Source organism: Columba livia, chromosome 4 (genome assembly GCF_036013475.1).
Source record: "Columba livia isolate bColLiv1 breed racing homer chromosome 4, bColLiv1.pat.W.v2, whole genome shotgun sequence".
Lineage (NCBI taxonomy): Eukaryota > Metazoa > Chordata > Aves > Columbiformes > Columbidae > Columba > Columba livia.
The window spans coordinates 67,877,249-67,897,089 of record NC_088605.1 but is presented as its reverse complement, the minus strand read 5'-3'; the positions used below and the strand labels follow the sequence as shown (position 1 = coordinate 67,897,089).

General features: G+C 36.1%; 1 protein-coding gene across 1 annotated transcript in view; it reads left to right on the top strand.

Moving 5' to 3' along the window:
- The window catches only part of LOC102089076 (bifunctional heparan sulfate N-deacetylase/N-sulfotransferase 3), a 299,272-nt gene that overhangs the window by 131,104 nt on the left and 148,327 nt on the right, over positions 1-19,841 (top strand). The window contains exon 2 of the mRNA XM_021298612.2: positions 18,843-18,960. The gene's annotated coding sequence lies outside the window, so the exon portion shown is untranslated. The remainder of the gene's footprint in view (positions 1-18,842; positions 18,961-19,841) is intronic.

Sequence of the window (19,841 nt, the reverse complement as noted above, 5' to 3'; positions counted from 1 at the left end):
TAAATGGAAGGGATTAAGATGATTTGGACATTATCTGTGAGTCTTGATGCAAAGGGAATTAGTGGTAGGGTAGAAGAGATGCACATCTTTGAAAATTTGACACAATATGGAGTTGAAGAAGCAGAATAAGTATTTCTTCTACAGTAGAAAAAGGAATTAAAACCTAAGTGTAATAATATACACTTGCAATAATGTACACTTATAATGTAAAGTTATCAAGCCTTGTTATAGGACTACACAGCACTAAGCAATTTTGTATTTATAGATTTTACTAAAACTGTTACCCTAATGACAGCATTAGACCCTTTAGATTTTAGAGCAATCTGTGGATTTTCCCATAGTTTCACTGCTACTGAATAATGACAGTTTTTTTAATATGGATGATTCCCATAATTTCATGAGTTTAATTCAGATATGACTTGTCTGTTTCTTCTTGATTTCCACTTTTTTATGTGCTTTATTATTCTGTGCTATTTTGCTGTAGATTTTAAAATACAATCTGCCATCTTCCACCAGGTGTGGGGGGAGAGGGATGGCATATGCTGCAGTCTTGCAGTGGAAAGCTTGAGAAAGCAGAGAGCTCTTCTCTTGGCTACATATAATAATTTGCACTGACTTTGGATTTTGGGGGTTTCTAAGCCAATACGAAATGTTGGTAATAGGAAAAGCATTCTATAAATACAGCTATCTAGCAGATCTCTAGAGAGATCTTGAGGCCACAGTTCACTGAGCTTCAGTTATTTATATATAGCCCATCCTTTGGAGCTGGCTTGCCTCTTCCTTAAGCTTCCTCTATCAAGACTGGTATAAGGGCCCTAAGTCCTGTCGTGTGGCCTTCTGTCTCTTCTTCAAAAAACTGGTAAAGTGATGCTCGATGTTTATATGTTTCTGTGCTGAATTTCTAGGGATACATGTCACTTAGCAATTCTGAGTGTGCACCAGTTTACTCTCTCCTCACTTGGTATGCCTGCTGAATACTCCCTTCTACTACATGTGTCTTCAAATGAAAAGAGAGCTCACAAAATTCAGTAAGAGGTTAAAGGAGAATAAGCCATTTGCAGAGATTGTTCTTTAAGGGTTCCTCAGCTTTGAATGCACTCCCTTGAATTTGTTAATATGTTTTTGGAATATATAAACAGCTATCTCAGTGCAACTTTGTTCTTAATTATCTGGAAGGACAAAATTTTAAACTGGAGGTCTGTTGAGGTGAACTTACTCTCTAAATGAAGCACAAATTCTTCTTTGGATAGGCCTGACAAGTTACTGGTTTTATTTAGGTAGATCTCTTCACAGAGCTGCCAGATAGCAAAACAATACCCAATTTAACAGTTTTCCTCTCACTGGGCTAAATTCAGGAAATGATGTTTTGCTGTAAGAAGAAGGGCGAGACTTACTTTTATGTGCATATAATCTGAGAGAATCATTATTATGAATAATGGGCCACCTGAATCAAAAGAACCCCATGGCTTATATGTATCAACCAACTACTGTAGTGATAGACATCATATAAAAATCTCCCTAAAATAGAACTCTAGGATATTCTCTCTAGTTTTTATTATAAGTCCCAGGCAAGCATTCCCAGAAATGAAAATCCTCTAGGCAATGTTAAATGTAACTCAACCTTGACTTGCAGGAATTCATCTTCATAATGGAAAAATTGTTTGTCTCTATGTCCAATTAATTCTTGGCTTTCATTTGAAACTGCCAGCAGGTTTGCCAATCCAGTTTTGATGGGTTTTATTTATGTGATATAAACCCTTGTTGGCTGAGAATTAGTCTCTCATATATTGGAAGGTGATTTTTTTTATTCACCAGCAACCTGGATCAAAACATACACAAGAGACTTGAAAATGAAAGAATATGTCTCACTCTATGAGTCGCAGAGCAAATCACTCTCTTTGAATAGCTTTCAACACAGCATGCCCCATACAGGCAGCAGAACAACCAGTGAAACATTGATTACTACCAGAAAACAAAATAGATATATTATCATCTTCCTGCCAAAAATCCTTGTTAGAAAATAAGTTCCCTGAATTCCTCAAACATACTTTATATGAGGGAAAATCTTCATTTTCTGTGCTTGCAAGATCTCCCAATTTATTTTCAAAATGGGAAACGGTAATGACTGGAATATTTTTGATCAAATACTTAAGATATATTGCAGAATGTTTGAGAGTTGTCGCAAGTTTCCTTCGCAAATTCTGCTTGGATTCATTCCAGCATTTGGAATAGGCTTGTGGTTTTTGTTATGAATTTTAATGTTACACTCCAATACAGATTTTGCACTCATAATCTTTCTCTTACAACAAAAGGGGACAGCAACACTGTCATTTCCCCTCCCAGTATGTGGACATAAATCCTCGCTAGATTATTTTGCCCTTGTCTGAAACTCATGCTCAGTTCCCAACTGTCCAATGACTTAGTCAAGCATAAAATAACCAGAGTTCTCATGCACTGGAACCTTCTGGTTCAGTTGCTGCTTTGGCAAGTTGTTGATCTTCTACAGAAGCCTCAGGGATTTGTTATGACAAAGTGCCTGAGAAAGGTTAGATATTCCAGCAAGAATAAACAATAACTCAAGCAGTTATCTTTCTTAGAGATATTATTAATAATATATAGAGATAGATACATTGTGACCTCCACTCTTCAAAATCACTGTTACATTCTTGCAGTATGTTTAATCTCTTCAAGCTAAAACATAGAGTTGTGTGCATTCTGGTTCAGTATATACCTTGATGTGATGTGCCAGTGTGCACCAAGAAAACCTGAGTGCTAACACTGTACAATAAACTGGGACCAAATCTGTGAAAGTCCATAGAAATTGGTATTGTTATGAATGTATGTTGGTCATGTTTAAGGATATATTTGGGTCAAAAACACATTTCATGCTTTGTTTACTGATAAAACAGCCTGCATTAACAGCTTGTCTATCTATTTAATTGCTTCTAGATCATGTTTTGCAAAAAAGAAAAAAATGTTTGGAAAGTATACATCAAAAAAGTACGAACTGCAGAAAAAAAATAATGCTGAATTCCCACTCTTCCTTGAACTTAATTAGTATTTCTGTGTTCTCTTGTTATTTAATGTGCTTAAGAAAAAGTGAATGTAAAAGAAATAGAAGTCTGATTTGGTGCGTAGCAGTGTAATTAGGTTTACAGCAAACTTAAAATTTATGTGCATAGTACTAGATGTCATCAACTGCTGAAGAATGGACATGAAAAGCATATCTAGCTGACTTTTTCTGCAAATACACAAGTATCTGAATTGTGTATAATGACATCATGTAATGTATTATGTTCCTGCAATGCATAAAATACCTTAGAATTATAAAATCATTTGTAGTTTGAGTTCAAACTAAAATCAGCAGTTGTAGCATGAAAAGAAAGAAAATTTAAAATTAAGGCTTTTAAAATTTTCCATTGGTGAAACAAATGAAAAATAAACATTACACAGTGGGAGCAATAAAATGCAGATTTGGTTTTAATTCTAAATTATTAACTTAAGATTTTACCAATAGCAGATAAGAAGTCTGCCCTGAAGATAACAGAGCTGAATTTCCAAGAATCAGTTCTTCAGAAAAAGATCTGGGAGTTAGAGCATTTGCAAGGAACAAAGGCAGGCTATTATCAAGAAAGCACTTGTAGTATTGGGATTTATATGGTAGGCAGTACCCCTCACAGAAGGTGTGCAGTAATCCCTTTGCTCTACTCAGCATGGGTAAGATCTCATCTGGAGCACCTGTGCAAAGTCAGGACACTGCACTGCAAGAAGAAGATCTGTGCAAACTGAAGAGAATCCATAACAGACCAAAAAGAACATTTAGAGAGCTCCAAAGTAAGACCTCTAGGGAAAGATTTTTGGAGCTACTTCACATAGAAAAGGGAAGATAAAGAAGTGGTATATAAAAGGTAACTTCAATGTGTCAAAGCAGAAATCGTTGTCATGTATATGGAGAGAAAAAGAATCAGTAAACTTAAAATGCATTGAGTGTTATCTTAAACATCAGGAGAACCTTCTTAATGACAAGGTTAATTAAACACTGGAACAAGGATGGGTTTAAGCAAAAATAAACAATTGTGTAAGCAGCACTAAAATCATAGAAACAGCAGACCTGTTCCTTCAGTCAGCTTCTTTTTGGTGTCCAGGTCAGGCAAACTCTTTGACCAGAATAACGGGGGACAGTAACCAAGGGATGCACACCTGGCCCCTCTTCATAACTTTCCTTCCTTCATTCCTTGCTTTCAGAAGAATAGCTTTGTGGGCGGGACTTTCCCAGTGGAAAGGGTCACGGGGAGGACCTGGAGCTTTTCCTCTAGCTCTTGGCTTGCAACATCTTGTTCAGGTATGTAGTGATGGCCTCTAAACTGCCATTGCAGATCTGAATATTATGTCCCCAAGGAGAAGAGCAGACCAACATTGGGAGGATTTTTTGTCAAATCCTCAAAAGTCTCAAAAAAATTAAAGTTTGCTGAAAACAGAGGGAGATGCACAAGCAAGTCCTAATAAGAACTGATAAAGGCAAGAGAGTGGGGAGCCTCCATCACTTGAGTTCATTAAGAATAGATTTGACAGTCATTTCAGAGCTGTTACTGATCATGTCCTGGGGCAGAGAGTTGGCTTTTGTGGCCTTTTAATGTCCCTGCCATTATTCCTTTTTACTACTTCTGTAGTGAGAACTCTCTTAGAAAGGGACTGATTCCAAACACAGCTTCTGTTGGGAACTTATTGTGAGTGATATGGCAGTTTACCATATTATTTTCAAGCTATTCAACACCCTTCTCAGTGTGTTCCTGTAAAGAGTTTTACAAAGATAAGACCTTTTAATATTTTTATAAAATGTCTGTTAGAATATTTCTAGGTTAAATATTCTAGGTTAAATATATATGTGGAGTACATGATCAGTTCCCCAGACTGTCCCTATGTCCTCAGGTTACCTTAAAAATGAATTTCCTTATCTGCATTTTCTTTCTCTGCATCGATCTCCCATAGGCTTCCTAAAGGACAGGACAGTATTCCCCCAGGTAGGTTTTCATGGGCAAATTGTGTGTTACCATAATCCCAGTGAAGCTAGTAGAATCACATAACTGGAGAATTTGTGATTATACAGATAGTACGAAGTATGTAAGATATCAGGAGGTTTACTGAGATGCTCCCACATAGTTGATATTGGGCTGATAAGATTTGTCTTACACAGATAGCTGTATGGGTACTTAGTGAAGAACTGAAACAGATGATTACTGAAAATAATTGATTTTCAGCCTACAGTTCTTTCCCAATTAAAATGATCCTGAGGCACTCAGAGGCTATAATTTAAAGCTGTAACAGAAATCCAAGCAAGTCCTCACTGTCAGTGATTTTTTTTTTAATATAATAACCATTTTGAGTCATGCAAGCAGTTAAAAATCCCTCCTTTGCATTATAAATTATTTAATTTTCTAGCTGTAGGCACTTTTTTAAAAATAGGATTAAAATTGATTTTGGTTTGGTTTTCAAATGTGTTCCAGACAGGAAATTGGAGAACACTTTTCATACCAGGCAAATGATGGATAAAAATCTCCACTTTAGTGCAATCAGCTGAAACTTTACCATTGGCTTTGGTGACACTGAATCTTACTCAGAGTCCTAGAACAGATTTCACTGGAGAACAACAGAAACAATATCAGCCCTGCTAATGTGACATGCTTTACTTCCCTCAGCTTTGTGGGGGCTACTAGTCTGGTCACTTTAGTTCCGGAGTGTTTTGTACAGACCTACTTTGTTTGTAGAGATGAGGGAAGCCTGTACTTCTAAGAAATAATTCTAGTGCTTAAGACATGAGGATTATCTCTTAAAGCTGTTAATAGCAGCAATGTCCACAACACACATGTCCTGGTAATATAGGGGGGAAATTTAACAGAGACCCTCTTGCCTTCTGTGGCCCTTGTGCTTTTGATCTGTGTAGGATCATTCCAGTCCCACTTTAAAAGTCCTGCTTCTGTTTGCTTATTAGTCTGCTCAGCAGCCTGTCATTTTTTCAGCCTTGCCTCTGATTTGGTGAAAAATTTTATATAGGCTTAGTTTTGTGAAAGGAAATTTTTAAAGAGTTATGGGTATTTGACATGAGAACTTATGAGAGAAAATATTATACACTTGAGATAATACTTACATGACATAACACATAGTAATAGTTATTGTCAATTTAAGGAAAGGTAGATATCTTTGCTGGCATTTATTTTATTTCCAATTTAGATTTGTCTGATTTACTTCAACAATAGGGTGTATATTGGTTTGTGGCAGAAATAAATTTTTGTCCAAAAAGTCTCACACCCCAACCCTTGCATGTGGGCTCTATTAATAGGGTAACTTTGGTATCATTATATCTACTCAGTGCTTTGACTTTGCCAGAAAATATTGATCTGTAGCCTGATCTGTCCAAGGGCAACAGCATCATTAATTGCTAAGTGATCTGCAAAGCAATTAGAAACCTCCTGCCTGTTGTGCAGATAGATGAATGGAGCTGTCTACCTAATCAGATACGGTGGTATCTACTAGGGACCCAATTGTGTTGTTCAGAACCGTCTTAAACATCTGTCACCTCCCTACTGCTCACAATAACGTATGCCATGCTCTGCTCCACAGGGCTCCTGCTCGGAGTTTTATAAGAAAATTTTTATCTCGTATCTACATTATCAGATTTGCTTTTTGAAATATGAGCAGGATTAAGGTAAAGATTATATGTATACAAGAAGCTGTCATTTGCATTTACATTAATGGCATGAAGGCAGAACAAACATATAAAATATTAACTCAGAGCCTGGATACAGTGAATTATAGTACTTAAGGAAATTAATAAGATTGATTACTTTCTAGGCTGTATGTTCAGCACCTAGTACAGTGGGATTCTGTCCTTAAATTAGTTCTCTGAGGATTAAATGCTAAGATTAAGAGTCCTTTCCTTTTGTATGAAGGAAACCAATTAAGAAGGAAATGTACGATTAGTAACTGTCTCCTTAAAGTTAGATGTCACAAATATTGCATAAGTATCCTCTGCTGAAAATGCTTGTATTGAGATACAGGTGATTATTGGTAAAAACAGAGCAGCCACTGTCAAATGTATTGTGACAGACAAGTAGCAGGGAACTAATTTTGCAATGCAATAGGGAGTGACGCTGATAAGATTGTGTTCCTATGAATGTACTCACATTTTCCTAAGTATTCCTGTTTTATGTTTCCTGGGTCTTTGTGAGATTCAGTCTGCTGTTTGGGGGAGGGTGAGTACACTGTATTCTGTTCAACACAAATTATATTTTTAGTGGTGTTTTACAGTATTTAAAAAGCAAACATAAGTACTGCATGCTGCACGTTGATACTGTTTGTGTGCTACTTAGTGTAGTGCCTCTGTGGTTAGATGTGAACATTTGACTTTCTTCACATTCTTTGTTTACATATGCTAGTGTTCTAAAAGTCTTTTTGTTTTTTGTATCTGGCTGTGAGGCTTGTTAGTAAAACTCCTGTAGCGGTTACTCCATCATTCTAGCTAGAATGTGAAGCTGCTTTTGGTTTAAATGGTATACAGATTTTAAGATGACATTTTCCTCTATGAAGTATTGGTTTAGCACTAAACCAATGACAAATACACTCAGTGGGTAACTTCCAGCATTCTTATTGCTATATCTGGCCTAGTTTTAGTCGGTAGAGTTCTACAGAAGAGCTGTTATTAATACTTCTTTTAGTAAATGCCTTGTTACACACAGTACAAGGGCCAGAAGATGAGCACAAGCAGGAGAGCCCATACTTGAGAACAGAAGTATGTAGGCTGCATCTTTATATGTGATTTAGCACCTGCTTCTTTTAAGAAGTGGTTAATCTTTGTAAATTAGCAGCAGATGTACTGACCATCCTTCCAGTCCCTCAGAAGTAAAAGGGACGAGGGAGTCCCTGCAGTGAGTGAGTGCAATCCCCGTTATCCTGTGTTTCTGGGCATGGCACTGTGAAAGAGCCAAAAAGATAAGCTGGTAGATAGAGGGGCTGGAGGAAGAAGGTGATCCTTTCAAAACAACCAGAAAAGCAACTTGATTTTTGTTCCTTTAAGAAGCAGTTCCTTAAAAAAAAAAAAAAAGTAAAATAAAAATTTTTAAAAAATGAACTTCTCAATAAAAGCAGCTGTGTTGTTCCTGGTTTTATTTTGCCTAAGCATTGGTATTCTACACATGGATACAAGCAATACTATTTTTTCAAAAAAGATCCCTATTTCAGTAGCATAGTTTTATGATGCTTTCATTAACATCACATTCAGGGTTAGATGGTGTAACAGAATAATAAACTGGCTTTCTGCCTTCTGCAGACAGGTGTTCAGATACACTGTGCATCGCATGTAAAAATTAGTCTGGTGGTCCTGTCCCTACTGCTTGGTTTTATAGACCAAAAAGATGAAGAAGAACATGAAAAATATTTAATGCTTGGCAAGCTCCCAATTTAATTTTCATCCATATATTCTGCTATCCTCCATTCAAATAAAATGAAACACAAATCATAATACAGGTCACAAAAGAAAGTAATGGAAAGTCTGAAGGAATAGCCTAAACAGTGACAATCACATTTTCTAACAGCAAAGCACTGCAAAGGGCAGGGGAGATTCGGTCTTTGTTTATACATTATTTTAGTTTCCACAGTTACTGCAATACCTGGGATCAGAGAAGACTCTCACACCTCAGGTATGCTTTTCCTACCACTGCTCGCGTGTTACGGGCAGTTGGATTTTAGAGCTGCAACAGTGCTCGTTCACTTGCATAAGCAAAAAGCTTTCTTGGGAAAGTGGTGGTGTACTGACTTAGTTGCACAAAACACAAGAATTTCTCTGTAGTGCAAGATGTAAGAATGGACAATTTGGGCCTCTGAATATTTTATACTATTAAAATAATTTCCTTTTTTACTGAAGCAATGGCTTTATTTTTTTCAAAAAAAAAAAAAAATCTCTAAGTATTTATAGTCAGAATCTTACAGTCAGAGTATTATAATTGAGGGGGCTATTACAGTGCTGTGTGAGGATTCTCTGTATGTCAAGCTCTGTGTCCAGCCTGTACCTCACGCGATGCACCATAAATAATCTCTCTCCCTTCTGTCCAGCCAAGTCTCATGGATGTCGGTCCCAAGAGTCCAGAGCAATTTTTGGTTTTGAAATCCAGACCCAGAAATGCAAAAGGGTTTCTATAATGCTCTACATAGTCGGATCTTTGTTCAAAAAATCAGCCTTTCATGAAAAGTAGAAAATTACACCTTTTCAGTTAAAAGTCATCCTTTTTTCCATGCCCATGTTGTCTTCCCAGCAAACAACCTGAAAGTCACAACTTTTGAGCTTTTCCTCTGGACTTTGCAGTGACTTGCTTAATGCTGGCACAGTCAGGGCTAGATTCTGACACCCTTGTTGATGCTTGTTACACTTTTCCCACATAAGAGAGCCTATGGTAGTCAGCTGGGCTGTCTGTAATTAAGGTGATACTTATTCAGATGTTGAGAAATTAAAACTCAGTAGTGTATCATGCAGTCTTATTCTTAAACTAAATGTTAAGAGGAGCCTCTGAACTGCTTAGAGTTGTGTGCAGCAACAATTAGTGAACAAAATGAATTGTATTGCCTTGTGTGTTACTAAGCCAACAAATCTGAAAGAAAAACTCAATTAAAAGCAGAATTACTTAAATAGTTCAAGTATTTTGTATCTGTGGACAGATCTGTGTAGAAGAAGAGCATAGGAAGAGGAGAACAAGAGTTACAACTTCAAACAAAAAGGTTGGGTTTGGCTTTGGGTTTTTTTTGTTTATTTGGTTTTTGTTTTTGTTTGTTTTAATATGTACACACTGGCCTCAAATCCAGAAGTCAAGAAAAATGTATGTAGTTTATTTTTTTTAAGATGTGTCCTTTTAATTCAGCTGTGTGTTGTTTTGCTTAGGGTAGAACCTGAATCGTGTGACACAGAAAACATCTTTCCTTCCCATCTCTTTACTATGTTTACCAGCTCCCTGCTCTGAAGAAATGCTTTGATCATACAGTGTCCTCTTCCTCTTCTGTTTGCTAAGCTGAATTAATAGCAGCTCAAAGAAAATATTGTTAAATATTGTTATTATAGTATTGTGTTTTTTTCAGTGCCTAATCAGCTCTTCCATGTCTACCAGATGCTAAAACAATGAGCATTCACCATGAAGATGTCTGTAATTCATTCATACATTATCAGTAAAATATCAGTACATTAGCTTTGAAAAGTGTGGGTAATTTAGAGAGAATACTAAAGGTAAATCACAGAGTAAAATAAATAATGTTGGCTACTGCAGTGATTAATCACTTGTGTTAAATGCTGCAGCACCTTCATTTGGACTGCTGAAGATTTTCTGATTTACCATACCAGAGCAGAGCACATGTCCAAGATAAAATTGTCCTTTGGGTTCTGAAGGCTGCAGTAGATTTGGTGCCAGGGCCAGGGCTGCCAGTTCCTTTCAGTGCATCACGATCACAGAATCTTAAGGAGTGCTTTCCCCATGGTTGTTACCATTGCCCAGTGGACAGTGAATGTGTTACTAGCCTGGGCATTTTTTTAAATGGAAAACCTGTGGATTACAAAACAAACAAAAACTTACTTCTGTTTGTGTTTTTTCTCCACAATGTTGCTTTTTGTTCATGTGTTTTCTTTTAGAGCTGCATGCCAATATCATATCATTCTATGAATATCTATTTTCCTGTAAAAGGGTTACAATGCTGGCACGGTTAAAAGAATTAAAGCAAATGGAGTCTTTTGAGTTTTAAGAAAGTAAGCAAATTAATTCTGCCAATGTGATTTTTTTGAAAAAATCTCAAACTTTTGCATCTTTCACACAGATTTTTTTTTCTAAATAATTTGAAAAATTTATACTCCAAAAAGTCTTGTCTCAAAACTTCAACATTTCTGAGTTGTAACCACAATCTCATACCTTTTAGGCTTCTATTCAAGGTTTATAGTGCAACCCTTGGATGCCATATTATAAATTACATTTAAAAATTGGGTTTCCTGTAAAAATCAATCTTTTCAATTAAAACACTATTGAAATATCCACTTCTGTAATATCACGTACAATATTCATACATTTGTTCTTCTGTTTGCAAATGTCAACTGCCACGAATAACAAAAAAGTGTCGTGATAGGCAATTTTAGCTTTTAGTTGTCCTGTCCTGCACCTATTTACTCAGGAAAAACTTCTGCTGGTTGGGAGTGCTTATAGTCTCCTATCTGAGGAAGATTCACAGTAACTTTTGTAGTCTTTACTTCAGAACAAAATGCCTGTCCTATTACACAGAAGTTTACCTGAGACAGGTAGCTAAAAGACAATCAAGTATTTCAAATAGATTCATTTCCCACACTCATCCACTTTTGTCCAAGACACCTACTGTAAATTTGAGAGTTGAGCATCTGGTTTTAAATTTATTTTACTTCTCAGACCTGTTGTATGAAAAAAAATTCTCTAAAAGCTTGAACTATTTAGCCATTGCAAGTAGACATTGGAAACACTGACCAGAAGCAGTCATGCATCATTAATATTGGGTACTTCCACTTTTGGTTTTTCTTGTAAGCATATTTCATCTACTAATATAAATATAGATATAGATATAGATACTAATATAAATATAAATATAGAAAGAAAAGTTGGTATATTCGAATGTACATTTTAATTGCAGCATCTAGCTTTAGGCAAAAAGTGCAGTTTCTGAGGCCCAGTATAGCAGTTGTTATTCAGTTAAAGCTCCTTACTTAGCAGAGGAATGGAGGACTGAATTGTGAGAACTTCACATTACATTTGGAAATGCAAGTGCTTCTACCGCTTGCTTAGAGTAAATCCAGAGTGGTTGCAGTGGTATTGTTCTGCATTTATTCCTTGTGTGACAATGTATCTGGAGTACATTAGACACTGTGTAAGGCAGATGTATCTTTAGAAATGTAACAGCATTAGAATTCCGTATCCAGACCTGATTTCAAAGTAGTTTCAGCTAATTTGCTAAAAGGAAAATGGTTTCTGGGAGTTCCGTATCACAAAATACCGCTATCGTATTTATAGTCGGCATTTCCAGAAATAAGACATTCAGCAGCATCTTCACAGGCAGGTAAGAAAAGCCTGTTCCTGTTTACAAGATTCAGGTAATGAACCATGAAGGATAGTGCTTTGAAGCCATCTGTCAGGTAGCTTACTTTTTTTGGTAATTGAAAGCGATTTAATACATCTTAGAAAAGAAAGGTCAAATCGTCTGCTGTAATTCTTACCCTAGTGACTTGCCATACAGAATTGAGACTCAGCACTTTCTTGAGGACAATAAGGAAAAGTGCACCCTGTGTATATCCAAAAAGTGCAAACAGACCCCCTGCCCGGTGTTACTATTTCAACATATTATTGATAACAAATAGAAATCTTTGCTAGCAAAGAACTTAAAGGTTAAAATCAGCATTTGCTGTCTCCTACAAACAAATGTTCATTCTCTAGTACTTGCAAGGTTCTAATATATGTTTTTTGTAAAAGTGAGTTTCAGCCAGATTAATTGAACTTTCTAAAGTTTTCTTTTTCCCAGTTTCCAGTAATAACCGCTCTGTTGATGATAACTATTATACATTCATTGAAAGCTTAGCATATCCAAATGTAAATAGATCATGCATGAAGTTGGTATCATTTTCCACTACCATATAATGTATTTTCATTTTTATTGTGTAGCCGGGAGTTTCTTGCACTCCTTGCAGACCTATAAGGGTTAGAATTGTGATGGAATATCTCCCTGCCTGCGAGATGCAGTTATATCAGCCATAGGAAAGAAAGCATGGTTTAACTGTCAGGAAAGATGTCTGTTAACCGATTTTGTGATTAAATTAAACCTGGATGATTTGTCAAGTTTTTCTTTTATAACTACATTTATAAAACAACTGTCCATTACACTCTGCTTTTTAGAAGCACATTACTTGACCTTGCACTGGTGATTTTATGAGTGTTACCCTTCCTTGGAAAGGTGAAAAGCTGGAGTGACTTTGTGCATCACCATTCCTTCAGAGAATTTCTTCCCTAGCGTTTAATCCTTGACATCTGGATCGTGCCACAGTTAACCATGGTACATGTAATTAGCATATAGTAAAGTGTAAATATGCATATGTAACTAGTTCTTTACAAGACTAGAGTGTCTGTGACTCCTGATTTTTCTTTTCCTTACCTAACATGTACTTCAAAAGAAAAACAGTTTGTACTTAAAACATCCTTGTTTCTTCCATCCTTATGCAGAAAACAGATGAACAGTTTAAAACTAACTTCAAAAATTGTATCTAAGACAACTTATATGCCAAGCTTAAGCCAAAAATACTTTTTGCAGCAAAATTGTCAAACTCTCTGAAAGAGCATTTATAATGGAATTGCTGATTCAACCTTCATTGTAGGAATATGAATAGCTATAATGAAGGCTTCAGCTGATGCTCTGGCAAACCTACTGCTAAAAATTATTCTGAATTTATCTGGTATTCAGAAAGTGCTTGAAGTGGCCAAAATGTTTACACTATCATCATCATGTTGACAATATCTCTTTTATCCCAAAGGAAGTCAGTGATGAACAAATTCAAGAAATGTGTGAGATGTGCCTATTTAGCATCTGTTACGCATTCTCTTGGCAGCATTGTTTTATATGACAAAACCGGGACCATGGGCTCAACCACCAACTTAGCAGCAGTTGTGTTGAATCAAACATTATTGCCGGTTGTGTCATTTTGCAGTATATTAGTGAACTATGTTATGTTTTTCCTCATGATTTGCTTTTGGTTTATAATCAAGAAACTTCAAGGTCTGAGCAAGAGTGTTAAATTCAGTGATAGGATTTTGGAGTTCCATGTCTTTCCTTTGGTTCTTTTGTATCACTTTTTCATAGTTTTGAAATACCATTCACTCTTTTATTTTTAGAAAAATCATACAAAGCTTTGTGAATCATGGGCTAATTACAGATATGGCATTTTCCTCTAGGTGCATAACTTTAGACTCCCATACCAGATCCAGGCAGATATCTGATGACAGAAATTAATGGTTGGCTTTTGGAGTGTCATAGTGTACAATGTGTATGTGCAATTCCACCTTGTAGTAGCCTCAGCTCTTATCAGCTTGCTTTCTGTTTTCTAGCTGTCTGTTTTCCTATCGCAAAATAGTACTACTTCCTCCATTTCTGGTAGTTTGGCTCCATGTGAGATCACACTGATTAATCAAGTTTGGATGCTAAATTGGTTTTATTAAACTCTTGTTCAGGGAGTCATCAAGTGAATTAAACCTGTCCTGCATTGACTTTCCTTAAGTTGAGAAGGACTTGACTTACACTAAATCAATATAAATCAAATTTAAAATTATTTAAATGGGTGCACAGAGTGTTTACCTCAGTATAATGAAATACATTTTAAAACACAGTTTAGACAAATTAAATATGATGTGATTCAGGCTTCTGGCTGCATTTTCTAAGGATTTTAATACTGGTGGAAGTAGAACCAGAACAAACCTTCCAGATGAAATTTCTTAAAAGATACATATTTGTTAAGAAATGAGAGTTTTTCCCTCATAGAATTTTCATACGGCAAATGCTAGAATTTCCATCAGAAAATTTCTGCACCATTTTAGAAATGTAAAAAAAAAAAAAAAAAAAAAGTGGCATAGCATCATTTTGAAATATTTTTTAAATAAGTGTTTTTCTTAAGTGTCAACTGCAAATGCTGATTTGTGACACTTTTCACTGAAAAATATATTTTAGTGAAATTCTTCATCTTGAATTCTTCATCTCTTGTTTTTTTTGCTTTCAAAACTAAAAATCTGGCAAAGGAAAATGAGAATGAACCAAAAAAAATATCACTTTAGCTGGAAGGCTTTAAATTGGCTTTGATTTGAAAAGCTTTGCTACCAACTTTATCTGCTGATAAACTGATTTTAACAAAAACTCTGTCTCAGTACAGCTGGGGCACCAGCCCAGGAGGAGGGATTCACTTGGTTATTTTGCTTGTCATCAGGTTCAAAGCAGAAGATTTCTTTTGTACCAAGTAATTCTGAAGGAGATGGAAAGATATTCAAAGTTTGTCTTGCACACTCCCTGTGTTGAAGGAGAAATCTTCACACCTTCACGGATGAAAAAGCCTGATGTTTCGATCAGGAAAAAAACTGCTTTCATGGAAGTGTTTGAAAAGTATGACTGTCCAGTAATAAGGAGGAAAAGTTGCTGTGAAATTGAGTTCCTCTTTGTTACTGTATTCTGGTCTGCAAGTCCTATTTAGCTCTAGATTTCTCTTCAGTTGTTCAGATTGCATTCATTCAACACCAATTGCTTGGTTTACCGAGTTACTACTGCTATTTTCATTCCTATCACCATTTTACCTCCTTCTCTCCCCAAGCAGTTGGATGTCTTTGCTCTGAAGTTCATGACTATACATGAGAAAACTGGAAATTACTAGCTGCCTTGTGTAATCCTGATCTTTTCTTCAGGGGTATGCATTGCTTAGAGAAGGAATCTGTTGTATTGAACAACAATAAAAAACAAAAATTGGCTCTTAATGATGGTACTTGGCACAGTTACAGCTCATTGCAAGCTTAACTGATAGTGGGTCCTTTCTCAGTGTGAGATTTAATTTTCTTTTAGGTAGCTAGCTGTGCTTGGTGTCAGTACATATAAACCGTCTTGTCAGCAGTTAGTTGCATGCTGAGATGGGAATGTGCCTCTTGGGAAGGAAGAAGAAAACCACTTCTTAACATCTTAGCAACTATAGGACTCTGTGCAGCACTGTTTTCATGTCAAGGTTGAGCTCATATATTATGGATATTGAGCTACAGGATATCCTATAATTTCAAGCAAAGAAGCTGAGGTACACTGGGAAAATGAGAGAGGCAATACTAAGCACTTTATTAATACTAATAAGCCTCCAAAATTACATGGTATTAGTCAAAACACCTATAACACAAGCCAGCCCATAAAATATGTGAAAGCAAACCATCATCTGTCTTCTTTCCATATATTTGTATGGAAGAAGCCTTGAAGAAGTCTTTCCTCATAAAAAATACATAATGATATATTTAGCATCTGACAATGAAAGCCTATTAGGAGCTAAGGAGTAACCAGAAAATGAAAGGGTTATATTGAGAATACTAGCTAGAGCAAATGCTCACTTCTCAGGTTCATGTATTTTGAAACTGCTTGAACAAGTCCAAAATCACATAGACATCTTTTTCAAGGGATCATAAGGTGATAGATAAATAATCATAGTATCTTGACTGGTCCACACTTTTCAAATTTTTGATTTGGAGTAAAAAGTCAACCTGAGGCCCATATATATAACTTACGGAAGTTACAGGTTATGCTTCTCAAATTACAAGAGGGTTGTGGATTGCTGGTTTCTGTTAACTAGCCTTATCTGCTCCTAAAACTGTTTTTGGAAACAGCCTAGAACCCTGAAGGACACCGAACATTTCAGAAAATGCAATAGCTTGTTCAACAATATGTGTAGTTTACGTTAACAAAGAGTAGATAAAACTTTACAACTAGTGACTGAGCTAGCTATGAAAAAGAAAGCCTTCTAACTGCATGAAGAAAATTCTCCATCAAACCAGCACAAAGTCATTGGCTGCAAGAGAGACCAGAAGGTCTCACATTTTGTTTGAAGAGCTCTCTTCTAAAATGAGATTTTTGTCTCCCAGTGAAATGCATCCTTAAAGACTGGAAGCTTTTGATGTCTTTGGCATGTTTGGAAAGGAAACAGTCCTATTTCAAAAACAGGGTTTCTGTTTCAAGAGTTTTGTGTGCTCTAGATCCTCTGTATACACAGCAAGAAAGTTCAGCATTTTCACAGAAGGGATAACGACTTACATTAAGAAGTCAAAAAGATCCATTTACAGATTCAGAAGTTAATTCAGAACCATGGTTACTTCAGAACTTTATTTTCAAGGCTTCTTTTCAATGGCTGACCCTTGACCGGCCATGGTGTTTATTAAGATGGCTTTGTATTGTGTGTGTCATTCTCTCTTGTAAATTCTAAGTAATCCCAAATAGAGTATTCTTCCAGAGGACAACTAGAGGGAAAAGTCAGGCAATTTTTTTCTTGTTTGAAAAGTTTTCACCAAAATAAATACTTAGTTATGTGAATAAAAACCAGAAGAAAACATGGATTTGAATCAGATTGGTAAATGTTGCCTTTGGAAAAAAAGCTGAAAATAAATTTCAAAACTTGTTTTAGATGTATTTCATTTCTTTTTCTTTTTTTTTTTTTTTTTTTTTTTAATTTGGAAAATACCCACAGACTAAGCCAAGTTTTGGTTGACTAGCGATTTTTTGTTTTCCTAAGAAAATAAAAAAGGTTTGCATCAAATGACCTGAAATTATCTCTTTTTTTCTTTTTAATGGTGGAGGCTGCAGTTATTTGCACAGTTCAGCCTGTCATTCAGTTGAGTTGACAAAGATCACAAGTTCTGACAATATCTGGGTCAACTCTGGACTTCTATTATTTTTGTAGTTAGTATCTATTGACAGAAAGTACCCTTGGATACAATGGTATTTGGGAGTCTTGTGAATATTTAAGAACATAGTTTAATTTGAAATATGTTTTCTATGTTGGTATTCTGTTTGGCTCTTCATAGCAGGGGGCGGGGGGGAAGGGAGGGGGGAAAAGAAAACAAAAAAGCCTGCTTAAGCTCCTAAGCCTGAACAAGAAAGACAGCACTGGGAGGAATACACTGGAGTGTCATATCTTGTGTCTTAAAACTCCAGAGTAATCATATTAGTAGGGTCAAGCCAGAAATGGCTGTTGAATCCACATACCCCATACATTTTGAACTGCAGAACTTTCTGCAATACTCCATAAGTAACTTCAGACTATTAATATGAAATGCTATGAGTGCAGAGCTGATTTCACTCTGGGGAAAAAAAAATAGCATTTTAATAGTTTGCTTTTGGTAGATTTTGAGTCAATCTCTTTTGACCTGAATATTTCAAATTTGAGAAAAATCTTTTACAATAATCAAGTGCTCGTTAATTCATGTAACTGTCTTATTAAACCAGCAATACTTCTTTCTACAATAGTTTCTCTACAAATTGACTCTTTTAAAAGTGTTTTTAAAATGATTGGACTGGAATTGATTTTTTAAAAAGCACAGTGAAAATACTTTGCAAGGATGAAATATTCCCCTAATATACCTCCTATCATATGATTCACAGCAGTGGAATTATCCAGGTGTAATTTAGGGCAAAACTGAGCCCTCAAAGACTTGGGTGGACTTAAGCTTAACTTTAGAAATGACAGATGCATTCAACCAGCAAGAGCTGTAGTTCATAATATCATCTGAAATGTGTTTTAGTCATGTAACGTATTTAATTTAAATTATTCTAGTACTTGTGATAGACAGAAGCAGGGAAGATGCCCTCAAATATTAATGGTTTCATCATTCTTTAAGCTGCTAGTGATTAGCTAGCCATATATTATGGAGGGGGAGGTTAAATGGCACTGCTGAAACAGTATCTTATCCCTTGTTAATAATAATCCTTGCATGGTTCTGTTCTGAATAATGGATTGAAGATTTTCACCACCAGCAGGCAGGTCAGTGGGCAATTGTGATTTAAAAAGCAAGTTAGTGAAACTATATTTAGGGAGCAATAAAAACACTTAAATGGAGCTGGAGCTGGCTTGAGATGCTTTATTAGGCAAAAGGTGTTGACAGACAGTAGCAGAACTTGATCTCCAACATATGCCTGAAGCTTTCAGACTTTATAGTGTTTCACATTTGATTTACCTACAGAGTTGTGCAAAGACCAAGAAATAAGAATGTGATGCTGCTTTTAATTTTTCATTTTTCTTTATTTTTTACCAGTGTCCTTTCATTGAAATGAATATTGCCAACATGCCAAGTGAGAAGATGGTATCAGGAGCCTTGCAAGGAAGAGCTTCCCAGGAAAGGTGGATCCAGGAATGCAAAGTATGGTTGTTACGTAAGTGAAATTTGAAATTGTTTACACACACATGCATGTGCACATGCTTTATAGTGTGGTTGCAGAGGCAACATCTTCTTTGAAGAATTCCTCACCAAAGTCCTTGCCTGTTTGCAAGGGGAAAACTGTCTCAAAAACTGATTGTAATAGCTGAGTACAGAGCCAGGTCTACTGACTCCCTTACGAGTGCCCTTTACGCTGAGCTTGGTAAACAAAACCTGGTGTGTTCATCTTCAAAAGGTGGAATCCTGCTAGGATAATAAGTGTTTCAGACTGTTGATGAGAAGAACAAGGTTTCTGGGAAATACACAGCTTTCTGATGGAGTAAGGCAGCTGGAAAATAAGAATAGATTAGAGTTTTAGTGTACCTAAATGGAGGAAGACCTGGTTGTGCTGTTTAACATTTCATGTTAGATGTGGCTGAGAAGCCAGCTTGCTTTTGTTTCTTTGCATAATCATTCATACAAATACTAACGTGTCAGCCACTCCTCAGGGGCCTGTAGCTGAATTTTGTGCCTTGATAAAGTAAAATGTGTAACCCGAGGCAAGAAAGTAGTTTGTTTTGGTTTCTATTTGTCATTGTGAATTCTGCATAAACTCAATCCTATAGGATCTGTTAGAGAAGGTGGCAATTCTCCTAAAACATGAAAAATTTGTAATGATAACAAATACTACCTGAAACTGCTACTTCAGAGTTGAGAGAAAAATGTTTTCTTCGGTAAGGCTATTGTAGTGATAAAGATCATCATCATCAATGTTCTGTGAGCCAAATAGGATTGAAAAATCTGTGTAGTATTAGGATAACTTCAATTACTAAGGCTAGTGGGCTTTCTTTCCAAAATAAGTGAAGATTGGTCTTTGGACAGAAGCTGTGAGTTATG